General features: G+C 47.5%; 1 protein-coding gene across 5 annotated transcripts in view; it reads right to left on the bottom strand.

The window, feature by feature from the left end:
• EHMT1 (euchromatic histone lysine methyltransferase 1) overlaps nucleotides 1-13,421 on the bottom strand; it is a 698,071-nt gene that overhangs the window by 605,715 nt on the left and 78,935 nt on the right. For 4 of the 5 annotated variants that reach the window (XM_030207089.1, XM_030207095.1, XM_030207090.1 and 1 more), the window contains exon 2: nucleotides 7,754-7,836. The gene's annotated coding sequence lies outside the window, so the exon portion shown is untranslated. Of the gene's footprint in view, nucleotides 1-7,520; nucleotides 7,661-7,753; nucleotides 7,837-13,421 lie in introns of all 5 variants that reach the window. The other variant, XM_030207091.1, reaches the window with a different exon arrangement.

The raw sequence follows: 13,421 nt of genomic DNA, 5'->3' as shown, positions 1-13,421 counted from the left end.
GGTATATTGGTGTATTAGGTCTGCCCAGTGTAATATTTATGGTACAGTAAGGTTCTGAGTGAGTTTTTGCACAAAGTTGTGCATAGTGTTTTGCAGTTGAGCGACTGTGGTTAGAATATGCTTTGAGCAACCACTTTATTCTTTTTCATATGATATATATCTAATATCTAAATTTAATAAAAGGTATTAAGGGAAAATTAGGTTCTTACCTTGGTAATTTTCTTTCCTTTAGTCATAGCAGATGAAGCCATTACGTATGGGTTATGTCCATCAACCAGCAGGGGAGATAGAGAGCACTCAAACTTTCACAGTGCCCTCTTGGCCAGCTAGCTCCACTGCCTCTTCAATTTTTGAAGCTTCCAAAGCAGTATGGCAAACCACAATGGGAATCACAAGAGCTTTCCTCACAGCGAACGATGGCCCATCACAAGGGCATGAACTCATAAAGGAGGGAATGCACATCCTCCTGGAGGGAATAAACTCATCCTCCTTATTGTATAAGTGGAGGGGAACACACGCGCCTCCTGGAGGGAATCACACATCCTCCCAACACACTGGAGGGAATGAACTCATCCTCCTATTTATAGAACTGGAGGGGAACACACGCGCCTCCTGGAGAGAATCAACACATCCTCCAAAAAAAACATGCTGGAGGGAATGAACACATCCTCCTAAATTTAAACTGAACATGAATCCTGAAGATTGTTTTCCAACTTTCTCCCAAGGAAGGAACTTCAGGAAATTAGAACAGAAACTGAAAAACAGATTCACAGCATACAGACAATCATACAGGGAGGGCTCATGGCTTCATCTGCTATGACTAAAGGAAAGAAAATTACCAAGGTAAGAACCTAATTTTCCCTTCCTTGTCATCAAGCAGATGAAGCCATTACATATGGGATGTAACAAAGCAATCCCTAGATAGGGTGGGAACAAGCCACACCACGCGCTAGCACTTGTGCACCAAAAAGCGCATCCCTCCTGGCAGCCACATCCAGCCTGTAATATCGGGCAAAGGAGAGCTTAGAAGCCCATGTTGCTGCACTGCATATCTCTTGAAGAGAGAGTGCTCCAGTTTCAGCCCAAGAGGAAGAAATCGCTCTAGTAGAATGTGCCTTAAAGGCTACAGGCCCTGCCGGCCAGCAGATAAGCTGAAAAGATAGTTTCTTTGAGCCAGCGGGCAATAGTGGCTTTAGACGCTGGAGACCCTCTGCGAGAACCGGATAGCAAAACAAACAGATGATCAGAAGTCCTGAAAGAGTTAGTAACTCGCAGATACTGCAGCAGAGTCCTGCGCACATCCAAAAGGTGCAGCTACCCAAAAGATTCTAGAAACTCTTCCTCTGAAAAAAGAGGGCAAGAAAATAGGCTGGTTTAAGTGAAAGGCTGAAACCACCTTAGGCATAAAGGAAGGCACGGTCCGAACCGTGACTCTGGACTCTGAAAATTGCAGAAATGGGTCTCTACAGGACAGCGCCTGGAGCTCTGACACCCGTCTCGCCGAGGTAATGGCCACCAGAAAAACGGCCTTCAGTGTCAAGTCTTTTTCCGATGCTTGCCGAAGCGGCTCAAAAGGAAATGCCTGCAGGGTTTTCAAAACTAGCCCCAGGTTCCAAGCTGGACAGGGTGCTCGAACTGGAGGTCGGAGCCGAAGCACCCCTCTAAGAAACCGTGCCACATCTGGGTGAGCAGCCAAAGACACGCCTTCCACCTTACCACGAAGGGAGGCCAACGCTGCCACCTGCACCCGCAGGGAATTATAGGCCAAGCCTTTTTGTACACCTTCCTGCAAAAAGTCCAGAATTGGCGAGACAGGAGCCCGCATTGGAACAATGGCTCTGGAAGCACACCAAGACTCAAACAGGCACCAAATCCTGGCATAAGCCACGGAAGTGGACCGCTTGCGGGCTTGCAGGAGAGTGGAAATAACTTTATTGGAATAAACTTTATTGCGCCCTCTCAATAGCCATGCCGTAAGACCAAAGCGGCCGGCGTCCTCCATGGCTACCGGTCCCTGAGTCAACAGGTTCGGTACCAGAGGTAACGGCAGAGGAGCCTCCAGGAGCATCTGTCGGAGGTCTGCATACCAAGGTCTCCTTGGCCAATCCGGGGCGATGAGGACCACTTCTCCTGGGTGCAGCCGAATCCGCAAGAGCAGGCGCCCTATCAAGGGCCATGGGGGAAACACATAAAGTAGACCCGGAGGCCAGAGTTGAGCCAAGGCATCCAACCCCACCGAGCAAGGATCTCTCCGTCTGCTGAAGAAGCACGGGACTTTGGTATTGGCACTTGTCGCCATTAGATCCATCACGGGCTTGCCCCATTTGGCACAGATCTGCAGGAATACTTCGTCTGCCAGATTCCATTTTGCTGGATCGATCTGATGCCTGCTCAGATAATCGGCCTGCACATTGCTCTGACCTGCAATATGAGCTGCCGACAGACACTGAAGATGCAGCTCGGCCCAGTGGCAAATCAGTTTGGCCTGCGCGGCTAGTGCTCTGCACCTTGTTCCGCCTTGTTGATTTATATAGGCCACCGTTGTCGTGTTGTCCGATATCACTCTGACAGCCAATCCTTCCAGGGTCACTTGAAAGGCCAGAAGCGCCTGAAACACCGCTTTCAACTCTAGGCGGTTGATGGACCACTCCGACTCCTCGGGTGTCCATAGACCCTGGGCATGCTTCCCCTTGCAGTGTGCGCCCCAGCCCTTCAGGCTGGCATCTGTTACCACTAGGCACCAAACGGGGAGCGTCAGCGGCATTCCTCGCCGCAGCATGCTGTCCGAGAGCCACCACTCCATGCTGAGACGGGCCGCAGGGAGCCAAGTAAGTCTGCATTGGTAATCCTGAGAAATAGGAGACCATCTCCGGAGTAGGGAATACTGTAGAGGTCTCAGGTGCGCTCTCGCCCAGGGTACCACTTCCATCGTGGCTGTCATCGATCCCAGCAGCTGGACAATGTCCCAAGCTTGCGGGCGGGGCATCCTCAGGAGCAGACGGACCTGATTCTGAAGCTTGCACCGCCTTAGCTCGGGTAGGAACACATAGCCCGAGACTATGTCGAACCTGGCCCCCAAAAACTCTAGAGATTGTGAAGGGGACAGGTGACTTTTGGCCATATTGACGACCCAGCCTAGAGATTGCAGTACTGAGACCACTCTGGCTGTAGCTTGTAAGCTCTCTGTTGCAGAGTCTGCTCTGATGAGCCAGTCGTCTAGGTACGGGTGAACCCTGATACCTTCTCGCCTGAGAAAAGCAGCTACTACCACCATTACCTTCGAAAAGGTTCGGGGAGCTGTGGCGAGGCCAAAAGGCAAGGCCCTGAACTGGAAATGTTTTCCCAACACCGCAAACCTCAGAAACTTCTGGTGCGGGGGCCAAATCGGTATGTGCAAGTAAGCTTCTTTCAGGTCTAGAGACTTGAGAAATTCTCCTGGCTGAACCGCCGCAATGACGGAGCGCAGGGATTCCATGTGGAAATGCCGCACTCTCAGGGACTTGTTCACTTCTTTTAAGTCCAGAATAGGGCGAAAGGACCCACCTTTTCGCGGCACCACAAAGTAGATGGAGTATCGGCCGCAGCCTTGCTCGGCGGGAGGCACCGGGGTCACTGCCCCTAACTGAATCAGACCTTGTAAAGTCTCCTCCACCGCCGCCCGTTTGACGGCAGAACCGCATCGGGACTCCACAAACACGTCTCTTACTGGGGCGTTGAATTCTACTCTGTATCCATCTCTGATCTGAGGAAATCTTGGCCCACTCCTCGACAAAGAGGGAAAGCCGTCCTCCGATGACAGGCATCGAGGAGAGGGCCGGCGCACCATCATTGAGAGGGTCGCCCCTGAACTCCTGGTCTTGAGCCACCGGCTGCGGAACGCTTGTCCGAGCGAAAGGAGTTCCTCTGCTGACCACGGGCACGTGAAGTGAACCCAGCAGAACGCCCCGGGCGGTACCTTCTAGCTTCACGGAAGCGAGGTCTGTACGAGGAGTGGACCGCCTGGCCCTTAGAGGAAGGCCTCTGCCTATCTTCGGGCAAGCGCTGGGGTTTTGGATCACCCAGGCCTTTCACAATTTTCTCTAACTCCTCACCAAATAGGAGAAGTCCTTGAAAAGGCAACTTCACCAACCTTTGCTTAGAGGCCATGTCCAATGCCCAGTGTCGTAGCCACAGACGACGGCGAGCCGCCACTGCTACTGCCATTTGTTTAGCCGAAGCTCTGACAAGGTCATAAAGGGCATCAGCCAAAAAGGACAAGGCCACCTCCATCCGCGGAGCCACATCCAAGAAGGGCTCCGCTCCATCTCTGGGCTGAGCCACTGCCTGTTGCAGCCAAGCTAGGCAGGCTCTCACAGCATAACAGCTGCATGCAGACGCCCGAACAGTGAGACCTGCAATTTCAAAGGACCGTTTCAACGCTGTTTCCAGCCTACGGTCTTGAACATCCTTCAGGGCAACACCTCTTTCAACAGGGAGGGTAGTTCTCTTTGTCACCGCAGTGACTAGGGCATCCACTGTAGGCATTTGAAAACGAGCCATATGTCCCTCACGCAGAGGGTATAACTGCCCCATAGCCCTGGAAACTCTCAAAGGTCCCTCGGGGTCAGCCCACTGAGCCGAAACAAGCTCTAGGATGGAGTCATGCAAAGGGAAGGCCCGAGCAGCTTTCTTGGTACTAGCCATCCTGGGATTACCCGAGGAGGCCATGCCACTGTCAGGATCTTCAATCGAGAGGGCCTGTAGGGTATCTGAAATAAGCGCTGGCAGCTCATCACGGTGGAAAATCCTCACCGCAGAGGGATCATCCAGATCCTGTGGTAAATCCGCACCTGACTCTGGTTCCTCAGACCAAGAACGTCTGTCAGAGTTCTCCGAATCCTCACACCCCGACCACGGGGGGGGGGGGGGGGGAAAAAGGTGCACCACAATCTGAAGGGGAATTAACCCTTCTGCGCTTATCTTTAGGCCAAGCATCCGGGAAAAAAGCCTCACTGGGCAGTCCCAGGCCAGAATCCATCGGGGGGGCAATCAGAGGAGCCTCAGGCGACCCTTGAGGAAGGGCTCTTTTCATCATGTATGCTTTATGCAGCAAAAGCACAAAATCCAGGGAGAAAATCTCACCCTGGGCACCCAAATCCTGTCCGGTGCTAGCCACTCCTGAAATAACCTCATCTCGAGGTGCCCCACCCGGCTCAGGTCTCTCTGTGTCCACGGAGGCCGCGCCATGCGGTGTAAGCAAAATGGCGCCCGCTGCCAGCTCAGAGCGGGAAGAAACATCGCTCGCCATGCTCGGGCCGGCTCCTACGCCAATACAGCACGATTTACAGAGCCCTGCTGCTGATTTGCGCTTGCCACAAGTGGAACAGCGCTTTACATTGTGAGCAGCCATCGCCGAAAAAACGGCGGTAAAATCCAAAATGGCAGTTTCGCGCCAAAATCGCCCCGATCGCGGGCCCACCCCGGAGGAGTTGGAAAACACTCTTACCTCAAAGGATCTAGTGTACAACTACGATCCTGCTGAAAATCAGGTCAAAAACCTCTGTTCCAGCGTCTCTGCGTTTAAAAACGCGACGCGACTTTTTTTTTTTTAAGCTGTGAGGAAAGCAGAGGTATTGAAGACTCCGGAGGCTCAGATGAGTGGGAAAGGCAGGGAAAGGACGAACCTATATGCCTGCATCCACTGTTGGTGGGTAAGGACAGGGAAAGCAAGGCAATATGTCCACATACACAGAGGTATGGGTAAGGCAGGGAAAGGGCTAACCTATGTTTCTTTAAAGTGAAGCTGCTATAGCCTCCAACACCCCGGTTAACAACTGGCAAGCCAGGAACCACCTCCCGGCAGATTTTTCTGGAGCTCGAACAAGCTGCAGCCACCCTGCTAAGGGAGATAGAGAATACTGAAGAGGCAGTGGAGCTAGCTGGCCAAGAGGGCACTGTGAAAGTTTGAGTGCTCTCTATCTCCCCTGCTGGTTGATGGACATAACCCATACGTAATGGCTTCATCTGCTTGATGAAAAGGAAGCACTGTTAAAGACAAATTACTAGGACTTCAACAATTATGACAGTTCAGGTCCGAGACCAGTCAATACAGCCCTGTAATTTTATGAAGCTCCCTATGCATATAATCCTATATAATAAAACGCACTTCCAACATTCTGAAGCTGACTGCATGGCTGAGGCATTCCTGCTCTCTGTATCCATCTCCTGAATTGACATCACGTACTTCCGGGTTCATCACAAGCAGAAGTGACCAACCACACAAGGTTTCTCGGCTTCAGAATGTTGGAGGTGCATTCTATTAAATAGGATTAGTCAGTTCCTTGAAGCACAGCCAGAGCTCAGCATCCTGCACAGTAACACTCAGACACCAGAGAGAGAGGGGGGGCCTGACACCAGAGGGGGGGAGGTATCGCTGTCACACACACACACTCTCTCTCTCACACACACTCTCTCTCTCTCACAGTCAATGTCTTTCTCTCTCTCACACACTCTATATCTCACACTGTATCACACTCACTCTCTCTGAGGCATATTTTCAAAGCACTTAGCCTTCCAAAGTTCCATAAAAACCTATGGAACTTTGGAAGGCTAAGTGCTTTGAACATATGCCTCTATGTGTCACACAGTCTCTTGGTCTCATACACTCAGTCTCACAGAGAGTCTGTGTCTCACACACACTCTCTCTCGCACACACTATCTGTGTGAAACACACTCTCTCTCTCTCTCACATACACACTTGCACACACTCTCATTCTCACACACACACACTCGCACATTCACTCTCTCACACACAGTCACTCAGAGGAAAACCTTGCTAGCGCCCATTTCATTTGTGTCAGAAACGAGCCTTTTTTATTAGTGCATTTAATAAAATCAGGCCTTTTTGTTGCATTTTACAATATGACCAGATTAAAACCTGCAAGACCAACTTGGTGAAGAGTTCTACAAGAAACGGATCAGATTTCTTGCTGAAAATTGTCAAAATAATTTTGTGGCTGAACTCAAATTAACAAGTGAAGATCAACCAACATTAGCACAATAATGTCTCTGCTGATAAAACCGTCCAATTAAGCCATGCTTTTGCATGTAAGAATTTTTTTAATAGTTAGGTTTAACATTCTGAAGAAAAAAAAAAAAAGAAGAACTGGTGCTCAGAGTTTACCATGGTAACTAAAAAGAGATGAAATAAATGCAAACTCACCAAGCACTATATACTCTTATCATGAATGTTTAACCTTGTTATCACATATTCAATTTTAATAATTTTAAGAAAGGTTTAAAAAAAAAACAAAAAAAGAATAAAAGAGTCCTTTAAATACATGAGGTATAATTTTTGCTTCTGCTCTTTTGCTCTAGCTCAAATCAGAACCAGTAATGGGACTGGACACTGAGCTTTCACCTGCGACTATCAAGGGATTCTTCCCTATTTAATATCCTTTTCCAACTTATTTTAATCTGGTCATCACAGTAATAATACTCGAGGAGCCATGAAATCATGGGTCCTAAATTCAGCAACATACCTATGGCTACCTCCTCCTTAAGGGCTGTGAATGCTGCCTCCACAGAATCCCCAGCCAACTCAGGATGTAGACCTAAACCAGGAATCGAATTCAGGTCCTTCTTTGTAGTGGTGCACCAATCCAATGGGCTGACCCTACTTCTGGAATTTTAACCAAGTAAAAAACAAAGGGGTTAAGAGGATATGAAGAAAAATAATATATGAATACAACCTGTGTCAACTTTGAAAGCTCACCTTGACAATACTTTGCAATCTGTCAGAGGAAGGTGGAGGTGTCACAGAGCTTCACTGTTATGCAGAGGAATGCATGGACTTTTCTGCAAGACAGAGTATGAAAATGGTCATTTTTAAAGCAAAACAAAAAAATCAAAGGCTTTTATATTAATTGACTGATTGTATAGTTAGTGGGTTTCACTTTGGTTTTTACTCTTTCAAAGAGCTAGAGGACATCATGAAGTTACTAGGTAGCAAATTTAAACCAATTCGGAGAAAATATTTTTTCTACAGTTAGGCTCTGGAATTCACTAATGGAGGACTTGTTAGTGTTGCTGGGTCTGTAAACTTTATTAACCAGGTAGGTTTGTGGAACATCACTGCTTATTCCTAAAGATAAGCACATTGAATCTATTGACTTTCTGAAATCCTGCTCGGTTCTTGTGACCTGGATTGGGAACTGCTGAAAACAGGACATTAGGCTTGGGGGCTCTTTTACTAAAGGGCAGTAGGGTTACTGGTGGGTTGCATGCACCAAAACAGTACTGCAGAATGTACCGAGGTGTCCCATGGTAGTGCTGTGATCAGCGCGCACCAATCAAATGGTAGAAAATAGAAATTATTTTCTAGTGCAGGGGCGGGGAGTAGGCATGTCCTGTGCTAATCAGGTAACATAGGCACATTACCTTGCACTACCCGAGTAGCATGAGAGCCCTTAACACTTCCTAAATAAATGACAGTAAGGGCTCCTGGCAGTAACGGCCATGTGCTAATGGGGAAATTAGCATGTGGCCATTTTTCAGCTGCACTAGAATGTGGCTGGAGTGTGAGGCAAACCTACGCGCTAATCAAAGCACCGGCCACTTTCTAGTACAGATTAGTAAAAGGACCCCTTGATGGACATTTGGTCTGACCCACTATGGCAGTTTGTACAATCAATCCAAGTAAAAAGTAGTTTTACAGGAATATATTCCTGTACATATTCACAATCTAGCCCACAGAGCTTTTAGTGTGTCCATCTTTGAAGCTGGCCAAATTAGTTATAACATGTAAATTCATGTTTTTATTGCTGATCCATTAGCCTGGAATCATCTTCCTTTAGATGTTTGGAAAAAGATGAATTTTCATCATAACTGATAGATGCTTAAAACTTTACTTATTGATGCACTGTTGTAAGGACTTTAATGGAGGAATGTAGATATAAAGTTTAGATTTATTTTATTATATACTGTGCCTTGTATTATGTATCAATTCTGTCTGTTTTTACTGAAGATTGGAGTGGACTGTAAGGGAGATATGGGGATTTATGTTTATATATATGAAATGGGGAATGAAAGCATAGATTTTTGCTCCATCCAAAACATGTTCCCTTGAAATCTTTGCGTCATGTAGATGTCCATATGTAGACAGTGGATTTCTAAAAATGCTGTTCACAAATGTATGCAATCTACAGGTGTACATGCCAGTGGAGATACTTTTAAAATAGAGCCTATTATTTGTTTCTTCTATGTGGTATATTATTTTAAACTAGTAAAAAAGGCCCGTTTCCGAAACCAATGAAACGGGCGCTAGCATGTGGTTTTTTTTTGTGTGTGTGTGTGTGTGTGTGTGTGTGTGTATGTGTCACAGAGTTATTTTGTGTGTGTGTGTGTGTGTGTGTGTGTAAGGGTGCGGTGTGTGTGCAGATTGTTGATGTGTGTCTTTTTTTGTTTTGTTTTTTGCTTGGAGGTTGGGGGATGTGCTGTGCTGTGCTGGCAAAGTGGGTTGGATTGGTGTGTGGCTTTGAGGGTGTGTTTCTGTTGTATTGTGTGTGTGTGTGTGTGTGTGTGTGTGTGGTTTTGTCTGTCAAGGAGGTTTGTGGAGGGGGGTCTTTCTGTTGGTGAAATGTAAATGTGGTTGTAGGGGGGTCAGCCTTTGTTGAGTGTTTTTTTTTTCCATGTTTTTTTTTTTGTGTGTTTTGTGCTGAGGCAGCAGTGTTGTTTTAGATGGGCGGAAGGTAGAGGAGCACGTTCTTTGTCTGTTGGTATTTTTTGGCCGTTTCAGGGCTGCTGTAGGGGAATGCTGGAAGAGAAATGTGCTGTTGGAAGCAGCGCCATCTTTTTCCATTGGGCTGGGGTTCTGGGCATCCTGGAGGTGGGTGACGGCTTGCCTGAGGACGGGGATGGTTGTTTTAAGTTGGCAGAAGGGAGAAGAGCAGAGTCTCGGGCCGTCGGGGGTGATCCAGTATGTTTGGTACATTTCAGGCCGGCTGCAGGGGAATGCTGGAATATTTATGCGCTGCAGGAATCAGCGCCGTCTTTTTCTGGGTGCTCGGGGATTCCCCGAGGTGGGAGACAGCTTGCCTGAGGCTGGGGATGGTTGGGCACGTCCTTGGCCGCTTCGGCAAAAGGGGAAGAGGAAGGGGGTGGGGAGTTACCTGCAGCCGCCTGAGAAACCATGTATTCTTTGTTTGTTTTGTATTATTAGTTTGCATTTCTGTTGAAGAAAGAGTGGATGCCTTTCGAATGATGGAGGTGGTGCGTCGGTGTGCATTTGTTTCGTTAGTTTGGCAGCCAGTCTCCAGCGATTCCTAGGCAGGGAAGGAGTACTCCTCCCCCTTCCTTGGTCGCTGTTTGCTGCTGGCTGGGTCGCGGGTAATCCTTCCAGCTGGGCCGCAGCTTGTCCTGTTCGCCCACGTCCCAGATGGTGACGGGCACGTTGTTTTCCGGCTCCTCTGACTCCATGTCAAGCGATCCCAAATATAGTCTGTGCTATAGGCCCTCTGGCACTCTTCAGTACTGGCATTAGGCATTTAAAAATTTCTCTCTCTCCCCCCCCCCCCCCCGGTCTATTTTTGCACATACCCACAGCAGGAATATTCTTCTCTCGTTCCAGCGGTGTTTCTGTGCTCTCCGTGCTGCACAGATAATGAGCCATTCTGCTGGGGAATGCTCCTCCCTTATTGTCACGTAGTTTCCTCTGATTGGTCCGTCTTACGTTGCCTAGTGTTGCCTGGGAACGGTGTTGTGATGGTCCTTTGTGTTTCAGAATGTTGAGGGGTTTTTTTCTCATTGGTCCGTCATGCGAGGGCGAGGCAGAGAGACATGGTCAGTGTTGTGGCTTCACCACCATGAATCCATGAACCCTTCAGTGAGTGACTGAGTGACTTCAGAACGTTGAGGGTGAGTTTTATTATAGTAGATAGTATGTATTGTTTTTACTATTATAAGTGTGTTTTTGTTACTCGGAAGTTCTGAGATAAATGAGCCATAAATATTTTTATTAATATTAATAACACTGCACAATTTAAACAACACACAATTTAGAAATGTTCTGATATGTTGTTGTGTGCAATCAAGTCACATGTCCGTTGCACAAACAGGTGCCTATCCTTAAATTATTATATATTTATATTTCACCCAGCAATACATTGCACAGATGAATTACAAATATGCATACAGAATCTAGGACAACAAAAAACAGCCAATCAGGTATTGAAAGCCCTCTTCTTTCCACATTCTATGCTGTGCTAATTCATAAAACAAGACGACCAAATGAATCAACAGAAAGAAAAGCCTTCAGCTGTCTTTGAAACTGTTCAGTCTACTCATAACCCCATTTTTTTTTTTGGAGGAGGAGAGGGTGAGTTCCAGAACAGGCCAGCCATTGGTCTCCCTGTGGCAAACTCTTGACATCTTTAGACCAGGGACCAAAAGTAAATTCACCCCAGTTGAACACAGAGATCTGACAGGTACACACCATTCACACACATCTCTCATAAACCTGACTATATGGGAATAGGTCTTAAATGTTACCCCTCTACAGCACCAGCTGTCATTGGAAACACATTCAGGTGAAATTCCTTACTACCAACAGAAAATGCACAGCAGAATTTCCAATCATCTGGAGGGGCTGTAACATAGACTAAGTAAACCCTGCAAGCACTTCAATAATGCCTGCAACACTGATCTGCCAGTAAGAAGCAAATTAACAGCTTCAACAACCTTATCTTTTAAAGGGAGGCACTTGCCTCTACCTCACCTGATTTTTCCACAAGAGCCTAAAAGCAATAAAAGGGAAAAAAGAAATGTTACTATTCTCCGAAGACAGCAGGACACATATGGGTGACATCATCCGATGGAGCCCGCAAAGGACACTACCCAGCGTTTTAGCAGTGTCTGAAGCCTTTGGCAGCGTGAGTGCCTTCCTGCTCAACGTGAACATACAGAGCAAACAGAATACAACTCCCCTAAGGGAGGAGGAAGGGTATGTGGCAATAGGTGTCCTGCTGTCCTCAGTTTCTCCGAGGACAAGGGCCATCACAAGTAGGCCATCAATTGCCACATACGGGAATCCCTAGATACAAGGCTAACTGAAAACAACAAACAATAGACAAAAGAGTCTTGCAACAAGCAAGACCTATAAGGAAACAATTAACCTAGAACATATATACAGTCCTGTTCTGAGGGTAAAGGCTGGAACAGAACAAAAATGGACTTGGAGAGTGGAGTTGGATTCCTAGACTGCAAACAAATCTGCAGAACTGTCTGTACAAACCAACTGTCGCATCAGGAATCCTGCTCAAGGCAGTAGTGAATGTATGGACTGAAGACCAGGTTGCAGCTTTGCAAATCTCTCCAATGAAGGCTGACCTCAAGTAGACTATTGAAGAAACCATGGTTCTGACACTGTGAACTGTGATATAACCTTCAAGAGTCAGCGCAGCCAAGATAGGTAGCGATGGCTGCCCCCATCCTGTTTGGGTCAAAAGAAACCAAAAGATGGATTTTCTAGGGGCTTTACTCTGCTCCAGATAGAAGACCAAGGCATGCTTGCAGTCCAGTGGCCTTGGGGGCCTGGAGTCCCCCAATTTGGATTTGAGCCCCCAAAGTTTGCTGGTTTGGCTGGTGGGGGTCCCTCCGTCAGCAGAAGCCCTTCTCCAGCAATGTTCGCCACCCTTCTCCAGCAATGTTTGCCACCGTGCTCCCTGCCCTGCTCCCCCCACGCCCCGTGTGCATGCTTGGTTTAAATGAAACTGAGCATGCGCAAAACTTGGCGCATGTTCAATTTCATTAAAACCGAGTATGTGCACTGGGGCGGGAAAGCAGGGCAGGCAGCATAGCAGCAAGTATTGCCACAGGAAGGCTTCTGCTGGCAGGGCTTGGGGACCCCCACCAGCCCAGGTATGTGGGGTTGCAACAGGGGCAGAGAGGTGCAAAGACGTGGGGCAAAATGATCCCCCCACTTTGACCTCAGTCCCCCCCCCCCCCCTCAAAATTGAGGTCTGGCTATGCCCCTGTTGCAGTACAAGTTCTGTAGTGCACTTTCATCAAGATGGCCATGAGTTTTGGGGTTTAGGAGAAAGTGGGATGTTTGACCACGGAACACCAAAAACTGGATAGATTGATCTTAAAAACTTGTTTATTGGTGACTTTTTTCACCAATAAACAAGTGCTTTTAAGATCAATCTATCCAGTTTTTGGTGTTCCGTGGTCAAACATCCCACTTTCTCCTACACCTATATTCTCCCGTGGGGCGTTTGAGTTCTCCACTTGTTTGCAGATTTGTTCGAACACATGAGTTTTAGGGAAAATGTTGCCAGAACAATTGACTGATTAAGGTGGAAATTAAAGAATGACATGGGGACAGAAATTTCACCTATCCTCATTGGAATCTAACCCACTGAATTAAAATGGGGATAGCCCTGAAA

This window comes from Microcaecilia unicolor, chromosome 6, assembly GCF_901765095.1.
Source record: "Microcaecilia unicolor chromosome 6, aMicUni1.1, whole genome shotgun sequence".
NCBI lineage: Eukaryota > Metazoa > Chordata > Amphibia > Gymnophiona > Siphonopidae > Microcaecilia > Microcaecilia unicolor.
Note: the sequence above shows the minus strand (reverse complement) of the source record. Positions and strands in the feature narration are given on the sequence as shown.